Below are 18,468 nucleotides of genomic sequence, written 5' to 3'. Positions count from 1 at the left end.
GGCGCACCCTGTGGGAAAAGCCGGGCGGAGTGGTTGTACAGATATGAAAGCCATCCAGTAACAAACAAGCCAGGCAAATGCCTCAGGGACCTAGAATTTTCCCTGCAAGTAGGTCAGGGCGGCGTGGCCACTGGGTCTGGGGGCCCGGGGAAATGGACGTTGGCGCGGCCTGCCCCGGGGTGCCTGGGAGAATCTCTGCATGAGACTCCTAGGCGACCCCCCCCCACGAGAGGTGAGGGGTGGGCATGCCAGGGAGCCGCGGCTGTGGTCAGGGGTCACCCTGCCTCCGACGGGCTTGCTGAGCCTGGGCGAGGCCATGGCCCTCTCACCCTCTTTTCCCCTTCTGAGCAGCCAGACCGTGTTGCTCAAAAGACCTAAGGCCCCTCTATTCGACTGTGCTGGGGCTCCGTTCACTGGGCGCCTGCTGTCTCAGAGCCGGGCCCAGAGCCACGGGGGACACAGAGACCCATGGACCCAGATGTCCACACAGCAACAAGAGGGCTTGGGGCCTCGTGAATGGCCAACAGGCCCAGTTCTTCCACGGCTGCCTTGATGCGCTGGTGGATCCCGGCCATAACTGTCCTCTCACAGCCGTCTGTGAGCTCAGGGCCCTCACGGCGGGATCGGGGATGCGTTCAGAGAGGGGAAGCGGTCCACATCAGGTGTGAGGAAGGGAACCGAGGCACAGGGCTAGGACGAGGGGGAGGTGAGTGGGGCACCGAGGGCACAGAATTTAAGGCGGCAGCTGAGAGCAATGGCGTGCCAGGCCAAGTGGCTCGGGGGAGCAGCTGGGCTGGCCCCCTGTTTGGTCTCCGCTGTGGCCTCACTTTGGGCTGAGGAAGGGCTGGACTCCTTCAAGCCTTCAGAGGTAGAGCCACCAAGGGGGCAGGTACAGGGAGGGGGCGTCAGCTGATGCAAGGAAGAGCCTTCCCACAGTGGTGAGCTTCCTGGCACTGGGGATATGCAAGCAGAGAGGATGAGATGACCAGCGGGGTGCTGAGGACATGTGCCACTGTGTGAAGGGAGAGGCCGGATCGAGTGACCTCCGCCTCCCTCCCAGCTCCCGTGGTATGTAAATCTGATTCTCCCAGCAGCCTCTGCCAACTGAGTTTCATTAAGGGGCAACCCGCAGGCCGAGACTCTCCTGGGAGCAGGCGCCGGCTGGGTTGGGGTAATTTCCCCACACTGCTCCTCCAAGATCACCGGCCCCACCCCGGGACCATCTGTTTGCACACTGCGCCAGGTCATTTTTAGACGCAGCAGCAGCATGACCGAGAAATCTCTCCGGCTCTGGAAGGCCCGCCTGGCGGCCCGCGGTCAGAGCTCAGCCCCCAGGGTGACCTTGAGCCTCCGTCTCAAAGTCAGCAGAATTTGGTCGTATGAAGGGGAGATGCGGGGCTTGCGGACTGCCGGCGTGGGCTGGGCGGGGGCAGAAGATTGCAGTCTCCGTCGCTTTCTTAAACAAGTTGTAAAATGGATTGTGCATATAAAGGGCAGCATAAAACAGGGCCACGCGGCGAGCTCCGCGGAGTCCGCCGACTTCATAAATCAGGGAGGCGGCTGCAGGGGAGCCTGCGTCTCCCTTCCTGGGTGTGAAGTGATTGACTTTTAAATGGGGAGAGAAGTTGGCCCAGATGCCCCCGGGCGGCCAGGGGACCCAGGACGGAGCCCCGGGAGGGGAGACCAGGGTTTCTAAAGGGCGCCTGCCGAGGTGGAGGACGGCAGCCTAACGGCTCTTGGAGAAGCAGCACGGCCTGGCGCTGGCCTCCCCGTCGCAGCCACAGCCACCCACCTTCCGAAGGCCTGCCATTTCCAGGGGCCGCCTGTGCCGCTATTGGCAGATTTAGAACAGACCCCTTGCATGACACCACAGTGCCCCTGGGTGTGACGGGTGGGCTGTATTTTTCTGACACTCTGTGATGAATGGCACAACGCACGCCCCAGGTTTCCTCGTCTCCTCTCTTCCACGCGGTGAGCAGGGATCCAGGCGTCTCCACCCGTGAGCCTCCAGGGTCTTGCAGAAGGAGACAAGGGATGTGAGAGCCAGTGCCACGCAGGCTTCATGGCTGCCTCCACGTTTCATTGGCCTCAGTCGGTCCTGTGACCCCAACCTGCGTGCGAGGGAGGCTGGGAGGTGTAGTTTCCTGCATCCTGGGGAAGGAGGAAATGGAGGATGGAGGGACCCAGTGCTTGCCACGGTTGATGAAATAACAAACATAGATCTCTGATTGGGGCCGGCCCAGTGGCACAGCAATTAAGTGCACACGTTCCACTTTGTTGGCCCAAGGTTCACTGGTTCGGATCCTGGGTGCGGACATGGCACCGCTTGGCAAGCCATGCTGTGGTAGGCGTCGTACATATAAAGCAGAGGAAAATGGGCACGGATGTTAGTTCGTGGCCAGTCTTCCTCAGCAAAAAGAGGAGGATTGGAGGCAGATGTTAGCTCAGGGCTAATCTTCCTCAAAATAAATAAATAAATAAATATAAAGAAATAAATATTTAAAAATTTAAAAAAAAAAAAAAAATATATATATGTACATATCTGAGCCCTTCTTGGGCCACACTGGGGAAACACTGGCTTTGGCATCAGAGAGCCTAGGGTACACTGCTGGGTAATCTCAGGCAGGTAACTCAACCTCTCTGAGCTCAAGTCTTCAGTACCACAGTGGAGTACCTCCCCTGGGTTGGCGGGGCTGTGAGGGTTAGATGCACCGCCCAGCACAGTGCCCCGCCCAGCAGAGCCCGGCCGCATCATCTTTACGTCGTTATCGCATTTCATCTTCACTCCGGCGGCAATGTGGACTGCGACACCTGCCAGCATGGCCTTGGCGGGTTGCCCTCTCCTCATTCCTTCATCCCTAAAGGAGAGGCCGGCTGGGAGACTGGGACCAGCTCTACACCCACACAGTGGGTAAAGGGTGACCGTGGTCCCCCAGAGAGGGAGCGGGCCTTCTCGAGGACACAGCCAGCCCCGGATGGACGCTGCGGCTGTCGGCAGGGCGTGACGCGCCGGGTGGTTTCCGTGCTGGCCGCCCTGCCAGCCGGGTGCTACTACTTGCCCATTTTCAGGTGATCGTGCTGAACTGCTTCAGTCGGCATGCGAGGACGCCCAGCCGCGAAGCATCCGGACCCCATCGGCGGGCAGTGGGCGGCCACTGAGGGCGCTGGGCAGGGGACAGGCCACACCAGCGGTTTTAAGTCCAGGGCTGGGGAGGTGGACCGTGACGCAGGCAGCCGGAGAGCGCCACTCGGGTTTCCTCCCCAGCAAACGGAAAGTAAGTGGCTTCTGAAATTCAGGCTGGAGAAGGTGAGGCCAAAGCCAGAGCAAGGGTCTTCCCTCGGCCTGGACGCGCCAGGAGGCGGCGGGCGCTGCCGCGGGGGCCTAGTGACACACAGCACAAGCGGCTGTGCTCCCACTTTTGTTTCTCAGGAAAGCAAACCCCAAAAGTGGAGGGATGGGGTGGTGGGGCCGGAGTCCAGGCCTGGACGGTGACAAGTCAGGGCCCTGGTGGAAGACCCCAGCTGGAAGCTGCCACCAAAAATCAAACAGGAACGGCCTGATGGGGCCCAGAGACCCCCGATCAGGGGCGGCAACGGCCTCTGCTCGTCTCTCACACTGGACTCGTGCCTTCGTGGCGGCTTCGCCGGGCTGACGCTGACAGGGGGAGCCTGTCTCGGAGGACCTGGCTGCATCACCTAGTTGCTTAATGATGGTGGGAGGAGCCGGGAGTAATCATCCATGTTCACATCTTGTTTATTCTACATCCGTCGTTACGTTTGCAACCAGAACAAGAGCATGGTGCCTCCAGCTTATCTGATGGCGGCGGTCGGCCCCCGGCCTCAGGACTTAACGAGGATCGTGCCCCCTCAAGCCTCGGCCACAAGGGTTATTCAGGGCCCAGAGGTGCTGTTCTCAGGTGGAGCTGAAGCCGGAGGGCCAGAGGTCAGGCTGGGTCACACACAGACGAGGCTCTGTGGTTGACAGAATAACAGCCAGAACCTGGGACTCTGTGACCTTACGAGTCAAAGGGGACTTTGCAGGTGGGACTAAGATAAGGATCCTGAGGTGGGAGAGGATCCTGGATGATGCAGGGGCCCCATGTCATCACAAGGCTCCTTATGAGAAGGAGCAGGAGGCTCAGAGTCAGAGAGAAGATGTGTGGATGGAAGCAGAGGTCGGAGGAGAAGACCTTGCTGCCCCTGGAGCTGGAAGGAAGGGCCGCGAGCCAAGGAATGTGGGCACCTCCGGCACTGGGGAAGGCCCAGAAGCAGGTTCTTCTGTGGAGTTTCCAGGACCAGCGCAGCCCAGCTGACACCTTGATTTTAGGACATATAAATCTGGTGTTTTTTTTGAGGAAGATTATCCCTGAGCTAACTACTGCCAATCCTCCTCTCTTTGCTGAGGAAGACTGGCCCTGAGCTAACATCCGTGCCCATCTTCCTCTACTTTATACGTGGGACGCCTGCCACAGCATGGCTTTTGCCAAGCGGTGCCATATCCGCACCCAGGATACGAACCAGCAAACCCCAGGCCGCCAAGAAGCAGAACGTGCGAACTTAACCACTGCACCACCGGGCCGGCCCCTAAATCTGTCGTATTTTAAGCCACAAAGTTTGTGTAAATTGTTCCAGCAGCCACAGGAAGTTCATGCAGGCTGATATTGTCCACTGGAGTCTGGGGGAGGCTGCAGAGGGAGCTGGACCTTGGAGGAGGGGGCCAGTGGGAGGAGAGCCGGGCTCTGTCCAGAGACCCGGGGATGCCCCGGCTCAGACACCTGCCTGCAGCTGCTCCCTGAAGAAAGGAAGCCTGGGCTTTCCCTCCTGCCGGAACCACCCCCACTTCCTACAGGTGGAAAGGGAGCAGGGGTCACGGGAGTTGGGTCTGGGTGTGGGGTCTCCTTCCTCATCTTAACAAGCCTCGGGCCACATCACCATAAATGACCAGCATGAGGGGCCCCGGGGGAGTCTGTTCACTGCTGAGTGCCCCTCGGGGTGGTGGGTGGGTGGGTGGACCCAGCGGGTGTGGGGGCAGCTCCCCATGCAGCCCTCCACCTCCACGTCACAGCACATCCTGGGGCAGCTGGTCTCCAACCTGGCCTCCTGCTAAGGTCCCCAAGGGCAGGGGCCACTTCCAACCCCTTCCGCACCAGGTCCTCCAGCCCCCAGCCTAGGCCTGGCACAGAGGGAGGAATCAGAGAAGGAAGGAAAAGGGGGAGGGGTGGGGGGGAGGAACTGACAGAGAGACGGATGGGGTAAGAGGAGGGACAGAGGCCGAGGGGCAGGGAGGGCGGGCGCTCCTGGCCTCTGACCCCTGGCTGCCCTTGGGTGAAGCCCTGATGAGGACTGAGCCCACGGCGACCCTGAAACCCAGATAACAAGCACGGCTCCGCAGGGCTTTTCAGTTCGAGGCCTGCGATGGATCGATATTGGATGATGACCTTGTTGTTTAACTCCCAACAACTACTGGGGATGGAGGCCCCCCCAGGGGAGGGAGGAATCTCTGCCGTCTGTGACCCGGCCCCAGTGGGGAGCCGGCTGGGCAGGAGAAAGGTCTGTGTGACAGGGACCCAACCTTGTCCTACCAGGAAGCCAGAAGCTGCTGGAAACCTCTCTCTAATCCCGTTCTAACCCCATGATCTAATTTCCCGAAGGACTGGGCTAAAAGACACCTGGGGGGTGAGCGACAAATTTAGACCGTGCACGAAAGTGCTGAGTCACGGCTGCCTGCTTGGAAAACAGCGAGCTAATTAAGTTACTGTCGGAGGAGAGGCGGCCGCAGAGGAGGCAGTGGAAAAAACCAGCTCGCAGAGAACCGAGAATCACCCCGGGCACTGTGACCCCACGGCCGCCACCCCGCTTCTGCTGTCCTGCCCGAGCTCTCCAGAGGGGGTTGGGCATCCCAGGACAGCCCCCTGTGTTAGAGGCTGTGAGAATGGGTGCACGGGAGGGAGGAGCTCGGGCGCCCCCACACCCAACCCCCACCCTGGAGGAAAAGGCAGAAAACTCAGGGGTCTGCGTGGTGAGTCCAGCCCACCCACCCCACTGGAAGCCCTGCAGGCCGTTGGCTCCCGGAGGGCAGAACTGCAACTTCCAGCGCCTTCATCGTCCAGCATCCATCCGACTTTCTTCCCTCCCCGGGCACCTGGGGAGCCTCTGAGCCCCGGTGTCAACGAAAATAATCCGTAACCAATCTATAAATGAAAATTTGGGTAAGTTTATTCTGAGCTGAAATCTCAGGACCATGGCCCGGGGCCTTTCTGCCCAAAGGAAGAAAGGGCACCGAAGAAGTGGGGTGCAGAGTGGTTATATACCCCCATACAGGACGTTTCACCTATGATTGAAATGTCCCTCCCACAATAGTCACAAGATTGCCCTGTTGGCACGGCACTTGATGGACACAGCAGGTAGTCGGTCCGCTATCTCGGCGGGCACAGCAGGAGGCAAGCCTATTGTAGGTGAGCGCAGCAACCAGCTTCTAGCCTAAGGAAAGATGCTTAATCCTTAAGGGAATGACAACGTTGGGAGGGGGAGGGAAGCTGCACCTTTATCTCAAGGGCCTTTGTTCTTGCCATAGGGAATGTCTAAAGCAGATATACAATGCGTACTCAACAGCCACGGTCAGGCCCTTTTGGAAAGACAAGGTCAGGCCGAATTAGATTTACATCAAATGGCTTCCTCATATTCTCCAATATATCCTATTGCGTGCCATTTTTATTTGTCACCGGGGTGTGCTCCGAGCTGGGTTAGAGGAGTGAGCAAGCTCTGCCCTCAGAGCTCACAGTCTGGCCATGAGACGTCTGGGGTATCGGGTGAAACTGAGGATGCTGTCGCTGGTACCACCCCCAGGGAAGGAAGTGAGTTCCTGGGTGAGGCCAGGCTGCCGGAGGCAGGCAGGGATGGTTAGCGCCTGGATCTGAGCAAAGAGATGGCATTTGACTTGAAATGGCTCGATTAACAGTTGCTTGCAGACGCCCATTCTGGGATGGACTGTTGCACGGGGTGGGCACAAGGGTGGACCCAACCCCTCCCTGCCCCCAGGAGCCCAAGTCCAGGGGGATGTGCTCCCCATTCAGACGTGTAACAGGCAGGATAAGGCCATGGAGCTGGGTTCTCTGCTCCCTGGACCACCGCGATGCCCGGCCTCACCTCCCACGCCCATCTTATCAGCACAGCACCTGGGGCCTCAGAGAGGGAGTGAGTCTGCCCGGACCCTGAGAGACCTCTGTGCCGGGAAAGTACCCCCCGCTTGGCCGGGCTCACCCAGGCGGGCTGTGGAGGCTGCATCTCAGTGGGAGCTTCTCCCCTCAGCAGGAGAGGTACCTGGGGGGCTGCTCTGCACCCTGCGGCCCAGGGCTCTGCTTGTGCCTGGGGCTCGCTGGTCCTAGCCAGAGACGGGGTTCAGGCAGGAAGACATGCCCCTCTCCAAGACTTCCCCTCAGGGTGTCTGAAGCCCCTCCCCAGGGGACGGACCTCTCCTTCAGCTAGGGGCAAGGATCACCCCAGGGTGCCTGTAGACACTGCAGGCAGGGGCAGAGGACCCATGTGGAATCCATTCCTGAGGATAGGTTTGCAAGGAGGAGACAGGACCATCAGGACCTGGGTGTACAGGCCCCACCCCCTGCCGTCTGTCCCCGACAACCTCGCAGCCTCATGCCCTCCACACTCTCCTCCCCACACTTTAGCTGTTCTCGGCCCTGACATCTCGCTCTGACCGCCAGGACTTTGCTTGGGCTGTTCCCTCTGCTAAAAATGCTTTCCCCGCGCCAGGTGGGCCAGCTCTTCCTCATCCTCCCGTTCTCAGAAGAAACGTCACACCCACAAGGAGACTCTCTGCATGAGGGTCAGACTTGGGCAGCCCAGGGATGGTTTCACAGCTCAGCTACAGGACCTGGAACTTTCCGGCCTCCATTCTGCCTTCCCTAGGGGCTGGCCTTTGTCTTAATGGCCCAAGATGGAAGCCTGAGTTCAAGCCATCACATCTTTGTTCCAGGCAGCTGGATGAAAGACGGGACAAAGAAGAAAGGAGTCGTGGGGTACTCTCCAAACTGCCTTTTAGGGTCTGTTCCCAGAGCTCACATATGGCACTTCTGCTTATCCCATTGGTCGGTACGCAGCTACATGACTACCTGTCATGCAAGGGAAGCTAAGGAAAGCCAAGCGCCTTCCCACCAAAGCTCCCGCTGGCAGAGGAGGACGCAGCGGTCAGGGACATGGCCTGAAGTGGCAGACCCAGCTCTGCTGTGCTTTGAAATCTCCCTTGTGATCTCAGGATGCCGGGATATTCTGCAGTCTGTTCCAGGACAGAGCGGCCTCGGTTTCGCAGTAAAGCAGTTCCCAGCTCCTTCCCTGCGGACCTCGGAGGAAAATGGCGCAGCCTGGGGACCGCCACAGGCTCCTCTGGCTTTGGGGCAGTGAGGGGATTGACAGATGAGGGGGCAGGAAGGAGGAATGCGGTGTTTGGGGGGCTGTGTGTGCGCACACACCTGTGTGCTCCTATATTCTCCTAATAATGGCCACACTCCCTATTTTACGTTTAAACGTCTGCAGGGCCTGGGCCTTGCTTGCTCAGCAGGAACCCCCAGGCCCTTTACAACCACATGTCCTTCTGGCTCCCTGCTGGGCAGGCAGCCCAGCTCCCGGGATTTGTAACGACCTGGGCCTGGCCCGCCCAGATCCTCCCTTGTCCCACGAGAAGAACAGTGCGTCTTACGGTGACACGGAGCCCCTCCATGTGAGCTACCATTCTGGGAACGCTGGTCGTCCCAAGGACAGCCCTCTGGCAAGCATGCAGCCTTTGTCCCTCTGCCTACTTAAGCAAGCTTCTCTTAGGGGGCGGGTGCACACTGCCGTCCAGCCGGCCGCCTCTGGACACGCTCCCGTAAGTAGAACCCAATAAACCTATATGTCTTGTTCGCAGTCTCCAGGTTGTTTCTTCCATCTCTCGGCACGATATCCTGCCGCCCTAGCCCAGCTGGGCCTGTGGCCTGACAATGTCATGTCACATTTTACAGCTAACAGCTTTCATTCTCAAAGGTGCTTCAGACTCTCTTCATCTCCTAGAGGAAAGAGATTCTTCTGCAGATGAGAAAACAGAGGACTGGAGAGCGAGGCGCCTTGCTTGCCATCATCCGGCTGGTCATCAGCAATGTCTGGATGAGAACCCGGGACTCCCGTCCTCGTGCAGCGTGTTTCGTCATTCCGCTGCCTCATCGGGAGCCCCGGGGGACCCACTGTTTGGCAGAGCCCTCTCTGTGTCTGTGAACCTGGAGGTCTGACGGGCTCCCGGCCAGCCTTGAGCAAGGCCCTGTGCGTGGCCAGAGCCCTGAATCGGTCACGCACGTGACTCCAAGCATCTGCATCTTCCAGGAAGTGATCCTGTTAGCTCAGGAGGAGCTTTGCAAACCCGGGGGCAGTTCCAGCTGGAGAGTTCAGACTTGTTAGAGGTGGGAAGGGTGTGAAAGAGTTGGGTTGCATCGAGCTTTAGAGCGGGACCAAAGGGCCGGAAATAGGCCAGCCCTCCCTGCCCGCAGGCCCACCGCACGCCCAGCGCAGCCCGGGCCAGAAGGCGGCACCCAGAATATACGTCCCCTCGCCAGGAGCTGCTTCTCTCAAGAACAGACGAGCCCAGCAGACAACTCTTCCCAGAGCCGAGTGGCAGCACCGAGGCTGGTGACCTCCAGGCAGGTAGGGAGCCTTCTGTCTGTCAACTTTCCCCGTATCCTGCCCTCCCTCCCTGGTGGCATCTCTGGGAGGGAGCAGCTTATTGCATTGAGCTGGGGGGGACATTGAGGCACCCCGCTGTGCTGGGGGTGGGGCGTCTCTCCCCATGTGCCTTCCCCCCCACGTCATCCTGCCTGGGGACCCCATTCACCAGCCAGCCCGCACTGACCGAGCTCCCGCTGTGCTCCTTCTGCCTCTTCAGCCTGGAAGTCCAGGCCCTCTGGACCCCACCCTACCCCAAGCCGTGGCCGTTCCCCCCTGAGGCCTCATCCTGGGCCCTCTCTCTCCACAGCACACATCCTGGGCCTCTCCCTCCTACCTCTGTTCAGAATGGTTCCCCCACCCAGAAGGCCCTCCCCTGCCCTGCCTTCTCTCTTGGCCCCGCATCTTACTCACCCCCCAAGCCTCAGCTGGAGTTGGCTCAACACTACGAATCAGCTGCCCCTTGGTCCTGACTGGTGGTCGGTGAGACCGGTGCTAGAGAAGGGAGTCCTGAGATGACGAGAAAGAACACAGGCCTTGGCTTCCAGGAACTCCCTGTCTGCAGGTGGAGACAGGCAAGAGACCGCTGGGCACAGGGCCAGTGATCAATGCGCCCACAGAGGCCCGTGTGCTCTACAGGAGCCCCACTCCCACCCCACGGTCCTGGGTCACTTTCTTCTCACTTGTAATTATTTCATCACTTTATTGTCAGCATCCCTCACCAGAATGTAGCTCCACGAGGGTGGGACAAGCTCTGTGTTGTTCATCAATGTATCCTCCACACTCATAATACTGTCTGCCAAGAGCTCAGATGTGTTTGTTGGGTGAATGATGGATGGATGAATGGATGGATGATGGAGGGGTGAGTGAGTGGATGGATGGATGAGTAGATGGACAGATGGATGGACGGATGATGGATGGATGAGTGGGGGATGGATGGATGGATGGATAAGTAGATGGATGGCTGGATGGATGGATGGATGGATGATGGAGGGGTGAGTGAGTGGATGGATGGATGACTAGATGAACAAATGGATGGATGGATGAGTAGATAGATGGATGGACGGAAGACGGATGGATGAGTCGGGGATGGATGGATGGATGGATAAGTAGATGGATGGATGGATGGATGGATGGATGAGTAGATGGATGGAAGGTAGCTGGATGGAGACTGAATGATGCTGAGCTGTCCAGTGGCATCCTCTCCATTTGGCCTCACTGACCACTCAGTAGAGATGCTCCCTTCGGCCCCGTCCCCCTCCCCTGCTGCATCCTCCATGGGAGTTATCACCACCTGCTATATGCTCTGTGTTTACTTACATACTTGTTCACTGTCCATCTCTCTGCTCTAGGGCCGAGATTTTTGTCTGCCGTGTTTGCTGCTATATCTTCAGGGCCTGTAAAAGTGCGCCAACACTTAGTGGGAACAAAATTCTATTTTGTTGAATGCATGAATTGGTGAGTGGACTAAGGAAAAAACACATAGAGCACTCTTCTCCCAAATAGGCCTCCACTTCATGTCACCTTAGGAGAAAAGCCCTCCCAGGCCCCTGTCCAAAATAGCATCACCCCTCTCTCCGCCCTCCTGACTTGCCTTATTCTTCCACACAGCGCCTTTCACCGCCAGACACGTCACCTGCTTCTTCAGTCCTAGTCTCTGCCCCCTTGATTATAAGCTCTGAGGAAGACACTTTGTTTTCTTCCCCGCCAGATCCCAAGAGCCTAAAATGGGACCTGGCTCATTGGAGGGGCTCTATAATATCACGGATCGAGAAAGTGATGTCCCAGCTGGGTCCAGAGGGAGGGCTAGGAGTTAACCGAGAAGCCAAGTCCGAGCCCCCAGGCCTTAAGGGGCCCTTCTCAAGTGAGCAGCTCTGTACCACCGGCCATCTTCAGAGTTCCTTGGCTTGTAGACCCATCACCCTGATCTCTACCTCCATCTTCACGCGGGTTCTCCTGGTGTATGTGCATGTCTGTGTCCACATTCCCGCATTTCATAAGGGCACAGCCATGTTGGGTTAGGGCCACCCTGCCGAAGTATGATATCATCTGACAATTGCATCTGCAAAGACCCTATTTCCAAATGAGGCCACATTCCGAGGTCCTGGGGGTCAGGACTTCAACACACGACTTTGCGGGGACACAATTCAGCCCATAACAAGCTCGTCACTCCCTGCTCTCTGCTGCTCTGACCTCCCACGTCACACTTGGTCCTCCCGCTCCCACTGACTCCACGTTATCCCCCAGCCCTCACGTGGAGGTGGCTGCCTAACCCGCCCACAGGGGTCTCAGGGCTCCGTCCTGCTTCCTCTCCCCACCCCCCTGCCTCGCGCAGACCTGGGCACCTAGAGCACATCACGGGGCTCTCAGGAATTGACTGGAACGTGTCGCGGCCGTTTTTCATTCCACCAAATCCACGCCCGCACCCCCACAAAAGCCAGAAGGAGGATTCGGGTGACAGAGAAGGGCACTAAGAAGATCCACAGCCCAGGAAGGACAGGGAGTGCGTGCCCTCCAATGCCACGCGGGCACAAGCGAGCTGGCCCGGAGGGCAGGACAGCAGGGGTCCTCAGGGTCCCCGCCAGCCCTGCCCTGGACCACGAGCCCCGAGGTGAGGTGGGCTGATGTTTCTTTGGGAACTGTCAATCTGTGTTTCCCGGAAAGCCCTCGACCCCATGTCTCCTCACCACCCTCTTGGCTCCCTAAGGCCACACACAAGAAGTCCGGCCTTCCTGGCTCTCAAGGATTGGGGAGCAAGGTGGAGGGGCTGACAGCACCAAAAATACACCTGCCACAGATGGCCGTGCTGCGGCCTCGGGACAGAACAGCAGGTGTCACTTTGACCCCAGGCTGACGTAATTCTGTCTCGGGAGGAAGGAGCTTGCCGAGGCCTGCAGGGTAGGCAGTGTGGCTCATCCACGACAGGTCCCCAGGCTCTGACCAGGGCCCCGAAGGCGGGCCTGGAGATGCTGAGCGAGGACTGCAGGCAAGGGGGCCGATGGCTCTCCTCCTGGGCATTCCTTCCAGCGACTGCCAGCACCTTCTCCAAGCCACGGGCTGGGCCGTGAGGCCTCCGAACTCTCTGCAGAAAGCCTGCTCTTCAAGCTGAGGCTGCCCCGGGCTCCACTCCAGTCCTCCCCCGCCCCCTTGGCTGGGGAGAAAGTCCGGAAGCAGACTGGCCTGCATCTGCTGAGCGCCCTCTCTGAGCCGGACCCCCCCAGGCCCATGGCTGGAAACCCCCTGTACGCGGTGAGGGCTCCCAGGACTCCGAGACCCTGTCCCGCCCAGGCCTCTCCTCCCCACCCCAGGTCCACACCTCAGCTGCCCGCCTGACGTCTGCACATGGACGTCTAGTGGAAGTGTCCACCCGGCGTGTCCAGAGCAGGATGCCCAAGGTCTCCCATCACTGCCAATGCCCCCAGAACTTCCCACTCACCACGCACCACCACACTCTTCCGGCCACTCAGACCAGAGACCCAGGAGGGGCATGGGTTCCTCTCTCCCTCGCCCCAACCCCCGGCCAACGTGAAGTGGTGTTGACTTGGCTCCTAAAGCATCTTCCAAATCATGCGCGTCCCTCAACCTCACTGATCCCACCCTCACCGAATGTCTTCATCTTCTGGACCAGAGCGGTTGCCTCCCACAGGTGCCCGCCCCCCCTCCCCCTGCACCCTGTCACCCATCACCAGAGCGGATGCTTGGCCTTCCTGCTCCCAATGAGCTCCTGGCACTGCTTCGCCCCACCACCCTCCAAAGCTCCACCCACTGGCTTTTGTCCATCAGACTGAGCGTCGCCCAGGACTCTGCAGCTGGGACAGGGCAGGGCCTGGGCCTCCTCTGGGGCTGCCTGGCCCAGGCCCCCTCGCTTCCCACAGCCCTGGGGAGGGCAGACCTGTGTTCCTCTGCCTCCTGGACTTCTTCCCTGCTCTGAGTCCATCCTGTTACTCCCAGGCCAGCACTTTCCACCCACAGAGGTCAGAGACGCTAGAAATGCACAGAAGGATGTGACGTGACAGTGCGGCTCCCGGACCTCTCCCCCCTAGCTCTGGGCAGCACCATCCTCCCCCGCAGGCACCCCCCCAGGGATCAGGGTAACTCCTGAGAGGCGCGCAAATGTGTGCACAGGTGTGGATCGGCGTCTTGGGGCTCCGTAACCACTGACCACACACTGGGTGCTTTACAACAACAGAAGCGTGTTCTCTCCCAGCTCTGGAGCCCAGAACTCCTGGGCCAAGGTGTTACAGGGACGTGCTCCCTCGGAGGCTCCAGGAGAGGGTCCTCCCTGCCTCTCCCAGCTCCTGGTGGCACCAGTGTCCCTCGCTTGGGGCCACATCCCTCCGGGCTCTGCTCCCTCCTCTCGCAGCCTCTCCTACCCTCTCTTCTTCCTTCCTCTCTTCTCTTCTCTTCTAAGATCACAGTCACAGACTCTGGCGGCACATCTTTTGGGGAGACACCATTCACCCCACTACAGTGTGCTTTTTTCCTTCTCATTTTCTAGCACCTCTGCGCCCGCAAAAGCTTTTCCCCCACCCTCCTCTTTACAAGGGCAGCACCCAGACTGTTTGTCCCTCTGTCGTGCCCGGTGCAGGCAGACGCCCCATCAATGCTTAGCCTTCTGCTCCGTGCCATTCCAGGTAGAGGGTGGTGGACAGCGGGAGTCCCCAGGAGGCCCCCTGGCCCTAGACTAGTCAAAAACTCAGTGTGGACCCAGCTGCCTGCACAGCAGCATCCACAGGCTCCCTCGTCCGCCTGTCACAGTGTGGCCCAGACTCAACGTGGGAGGCACGAGGTCAGACTCGCTGGAGGATTTCCACAGCGGCACGTGGTAGATGTCCGGGCCTCCACTGCGGAAGCTGCAAGCAGACCTCGGAACAAAGAGACAAATTGGCACCCAGAGGTGACACGCGGGCGGGCAGAGCCCTCATCAGGCCCGCGGCTCATTATGGCTGCTCAGGCAGCAGCCACGGGGGCGAGTTCACACCGCGGGCGGTGCGCACACTTAGATCTGATTCATCACCATTTTACAGAAGTTCAGAAATGAGGAGGAGGGGAACGTGTGACCCACTTCTGCTGGCTGATGGGCACCGGCGCTGGCAGGAACACCATGGCAACTAGATGCACCAGTTTCATTACATCAGCCCGCAGAGCCTCCTCTCCAAGGTCAATGGGGACAGACAGCTTCACCCCTCACCGTCAGGGCAGAGAAGGAGAAGGAGAAACCGACCGTCTACAAGAGGAGCCTGCCTGCACCGCCCTCCCCGGCCAGGTGTGCCCAGGTCTCTGCTGGAAGGACGCGGCCACGGATCGGAGCCGTGCCCAACCTCCTCCTCTGCTTCGGAGGGTCCCACGCCAGCGGGCCCCCTGTCCATGTGACAGTTGCCTGGTCTGGCAGGGCCAGCCTCATTTCTTCTCCTGGGGTTCACCTGCCCACCTGGCCTCTGACGGGGCCGTGGGCACTCCCCACCCCAATGCCACCTGGAGTGCTCGCTGGGGATGACGGTGTCTCGCTCTCACTGTGTGACCATGCAAGGGCAGGGCTCTGTGTGTGTGTGAGGTCACTTATCAACCAGTGTTTATCAAGCCCTCGCTGCCTGCCAGTGCCCCACTAGCACTCCTGCTGTGTAGGGCGGGTTCTGTGTCCTCCAGTGCACACTGCCGCGGGTGTAGACAGACGGGAGGAGAGTGATTCCAACTGAGGATGACAGGGGAGGGCTTCACGGGGGAGGCAGCCTCCAGACTGGGCCTTGAGGCAGGGAAGACAGAAGGATTCTTCCCTCTTTGGGGCAGCCCTTAAAGCCCACTCACTCCTGATTGCACAGAGCCCACGACCACCTGCCCACGACCACCTGCCCACGGCCACCTGCCCACAGCTACCTGCCCACGACCACCTGTCCACGGCCACCTGCTCACGGCCACCTGCTGACCTCTGCTGCTCCCCTTCTCTCTCAGCCAGCTCTGGGCCTGCTTTTCCTGCAACCTCCCTTAAATTAGCAAAGGCTGCTCCTTTCTCTGGTCTCCACTTAGGTGCCTCTTCTTCCAGGAAGCCTTCCTTGCCTCCTAGACCTATGAAATCGAGATGCGGTGCAAACAGGGCCGTGGGTGGTGCTGGAGTCTCTCATTGTCCCTTTAAAATTCACTCGATGGGGAGGTTCTTCAACACTGGATGAAGTCTCAGGCTGGTCTGTGACTTCTGGTCATTGAGCCCCACTTTTTCCTACTTTGTCCAAAGATGTGGCTTCAGTTTAGAAAGAAGATTGTCTTGTTCCCAGTGAAAATGACACTGACAAACGATTGACCATTAACTGTGTCCCTTGCCCTAGCTTAAGGGCTGGGCCAGCTCTGCGACTCGATCGACCGGGGTACGGGCCAGCCTTCCCCGTCATGGCCTCCAGCTTCCTCCCTCCACCCCCCCGGTTGCCGACCCCCAGGGGCTCAGTCTGGGGAAGTTCCTACTGGCCGTGCTGTTGCAGGACAGGCCACAGTCTCTGGACCAGGCAGACGCTCAGAGCCGATGCGCTGGCACGTGGGCGCATTTGGGGCCTTTGGGGGGCTCCCCAGGGGTCTGGCCCTCTCCTCTGCCTGGCTTCCCCATCCCACACCTGCAGACCCTTTCTTCAGGGTCCCCCACGCTCTGAAAGAAGCCCTGAGGGATCCAACCCCTTTGAGATGACCCCCCATGACCCTTCTCCCATGAGACCCAGGGCCGAGGTGTGTGCTGATAGCACTGTGGCCCCGGTAGGAGGGACCCTCGGCTCCCCGACGCCTCCTTCACTTGCCCCTTAGCTTCCTCCATGTGTCCCCAGCTTTGGGATCTCTTCTCAAGCTCCTAGAGCGGCCCGGTCACATTCCTCACTCGTCCTCTGCCCCTTGGCGGAGAAGCTGGGGGAGACCCTTTCTGTCCTGCGCACGCGAGAGCTTCTTCCATCCTTCAAACCCATTCTCAGAGATTTCCTCAGGAAAATATGCATCTTTTTTATCTTTTTGAGGAAGATTAGCCCTGAGCTAACCTCTGCTACCAATCCTCCTCTCTTTACTGAGGAAGATTGGCCCTGAGTTAACATCCGTGCCCCCCTTCCTCTATTTTATATGTGCGACGCCCGCCACAGTGTGGCTTGATAAGCGGTGTAGAAGTCCGCACCCAGGATCTGAACCAGTGAACTCTGGGCCACTGAAGCAGAGTGCACGAACTTAACCACTGCGCCATCAGGCCAGCCCCGAAAATGCACATCTTGGTGTGCAGTCTCATTTGGATTGCAGGTCGACCAGATCCTGGTGCTTAAATCAGCCAGGATGGGTCTGACATCATCCCAGTAGCTTAAAACAACACGGGTTTAGGTCTCACTCACGCACGCGGATGTGGTGGGTCAGCCGTGGGCTCTGCCCACTCACAAGGCAGGCTGGCTGAGGGGCCCACGGGGAATGTGCTGATCCGGGAGGTGGAGGGAACCGGAGCTCCTGAGGGTCCTGCTCAGATGATCAAATGCTCAGCCAGAGGTTCCACATCCCTCTCTGCTCAGAGCTCACTGGTCAGAAGCTGTCACATGGCCTGCCCACCCACAGGGACCCAGGGAGTGCCACCTGCCCTCAAGGCCTGGAAGGTGGAGAGCCAGAGACACCAGGCGAACAGAGCGATGAGGCCACAGCAGGCCACGGGGGCCGTGAAGGCCTCCTCTTGCAACCTGGGCCCCTCCCGAGGCCGCGTCCCACAACCGCCTGCACCCCTTCTCCTGGTGCTGCAGTCCCCTGGGGCTGGGAACCCCCGACGGCAGGACCAGCTGAGTGCCAGGCCCCTGCGCTCAGTGTTTGTTAAATTAATAAATCACGCGTGGAAACTGCGGCTGCTCCGGGTTCTTCGAAGGCGGCGCTCCCAGGAGGCTCAGTCTGCTCTCCATCTGGGCGGGGGAGCCTTCCTGAGGTGTGATCGCAGCTCCTCTGGTGGCAGGCCTGGCTCTGACGACACTCAGGGCGGGCACAGCTCCCTTGGGAGCAGAGGCCCCCTCCACCCCCAACAGTCACATGGGTCCCTCTCCCGGGGCGAGAGGGGGGCGCTCTGCCACCCTCCACTCCTTCCTCCTCCTCCTCCCTCCTATCCTCCATGAAGGAGCCTAAGGTCGGGGAAGCACCTTGGCAGTTGCTGGTGGGGTGGAGGTGGGGAGCATGCACACCAGAGTCCGCAGGGGCCTGACGGCCTGTTTCCCAAGTCCCTCACTGCTATCCCCAGCTGTCACCCCTCACCTCTCCTGCCACCCCAGCCCTCCCCCACTCATCCTTTCCTCTCGTCTGTCCCCAGCTCATATAGTGGCTTAGAGAAACTGGCCTTGGGGGCAGAGAGACGTGGTGGCCCAAGCTCAGCCTGAGACGCAGCCTGGGGCAGGGGTAACTGTTCTGCAAATAGAGCCGGTTCCACGGGGTTTGTGTCCACGGGGTTTGCGACTATCCGCTGAGCAGTGATGAGTAATCCCGTAGCTGAACGCTGTGGCTGTGACACAGTGGACGTGGACATCACGGTTAGGCGACAGCCTCCAGAGTCTGGCCTCACCCTGCCTTCTCTCCCATCCCCCGTGCCCAGCCCGCCCTCCTGCCCTGACCTCTCGCCCTCCCACCACCTCCATTCGGCCACTTGTGCCGTCCCTCTTCCTGGCTGGTCGTCTCCCCTTCTCCCTCCATCGCAAGCCCTCACGTCACTCCTGCATTTGCAGTTGCAGTGTTTGGAATCAGTGTCTCTTTCCTCTGAACCCCCGCCCCTTGCCCTTTCGCATGACATCT

At 59.5% G+C, this 18,468-nt stretch overlaps 1 long non-coding RNA gene across 2 annotated transcripts; it reads left to right on the top strand.

Moving 5' to 3' along the window:
* The first annotated feature begins 518 nt into the window (after positions 1-518).
* LOC139046318 (uncharacterized) lies at positions 519-10,698 on the top strand. 2 transcript variants are annotated; one of them, XR_011506178.1, is made up of 3 exons: positions 519-1,068; positions 9,531-9,684; positions 10,013-10,628. It is a non-coding gene; the product is annotated as an uncharacterized lncRNA (long non-coding RNA). The 2 variants fall into 2 exon arrangements; XR_011506179.1 differs by lacking the exon at positions 519-1,068 and adding an exon at positions 5,298-6,209 and having other exon boundaries at positions 7,768-9,684; positions 10,013-10,698.
* Positions 10,699-18,468: the final 7,770 nt, after the last annotated feature.

The sequence above is a fragment of the Equus asinus genome, chromosome 10 (assembly GCF_041296235.1).
Source record: "Equus asinus isolate D_3611 breed Donkey chromosome 10, EquAss-T2T_v2, whole genome shotgun sequence".
Classification (NCBI taxonomy): Eukaryota; Metazoa; Chordata; class Mammalia; order Perissodactyla; family Equidae; genus Equus; species Equus asinus.
Note: the sequence above shows the minus strand (reverse complement) of the source record. Positions and strands in the feature narration are given on the sequence as shown.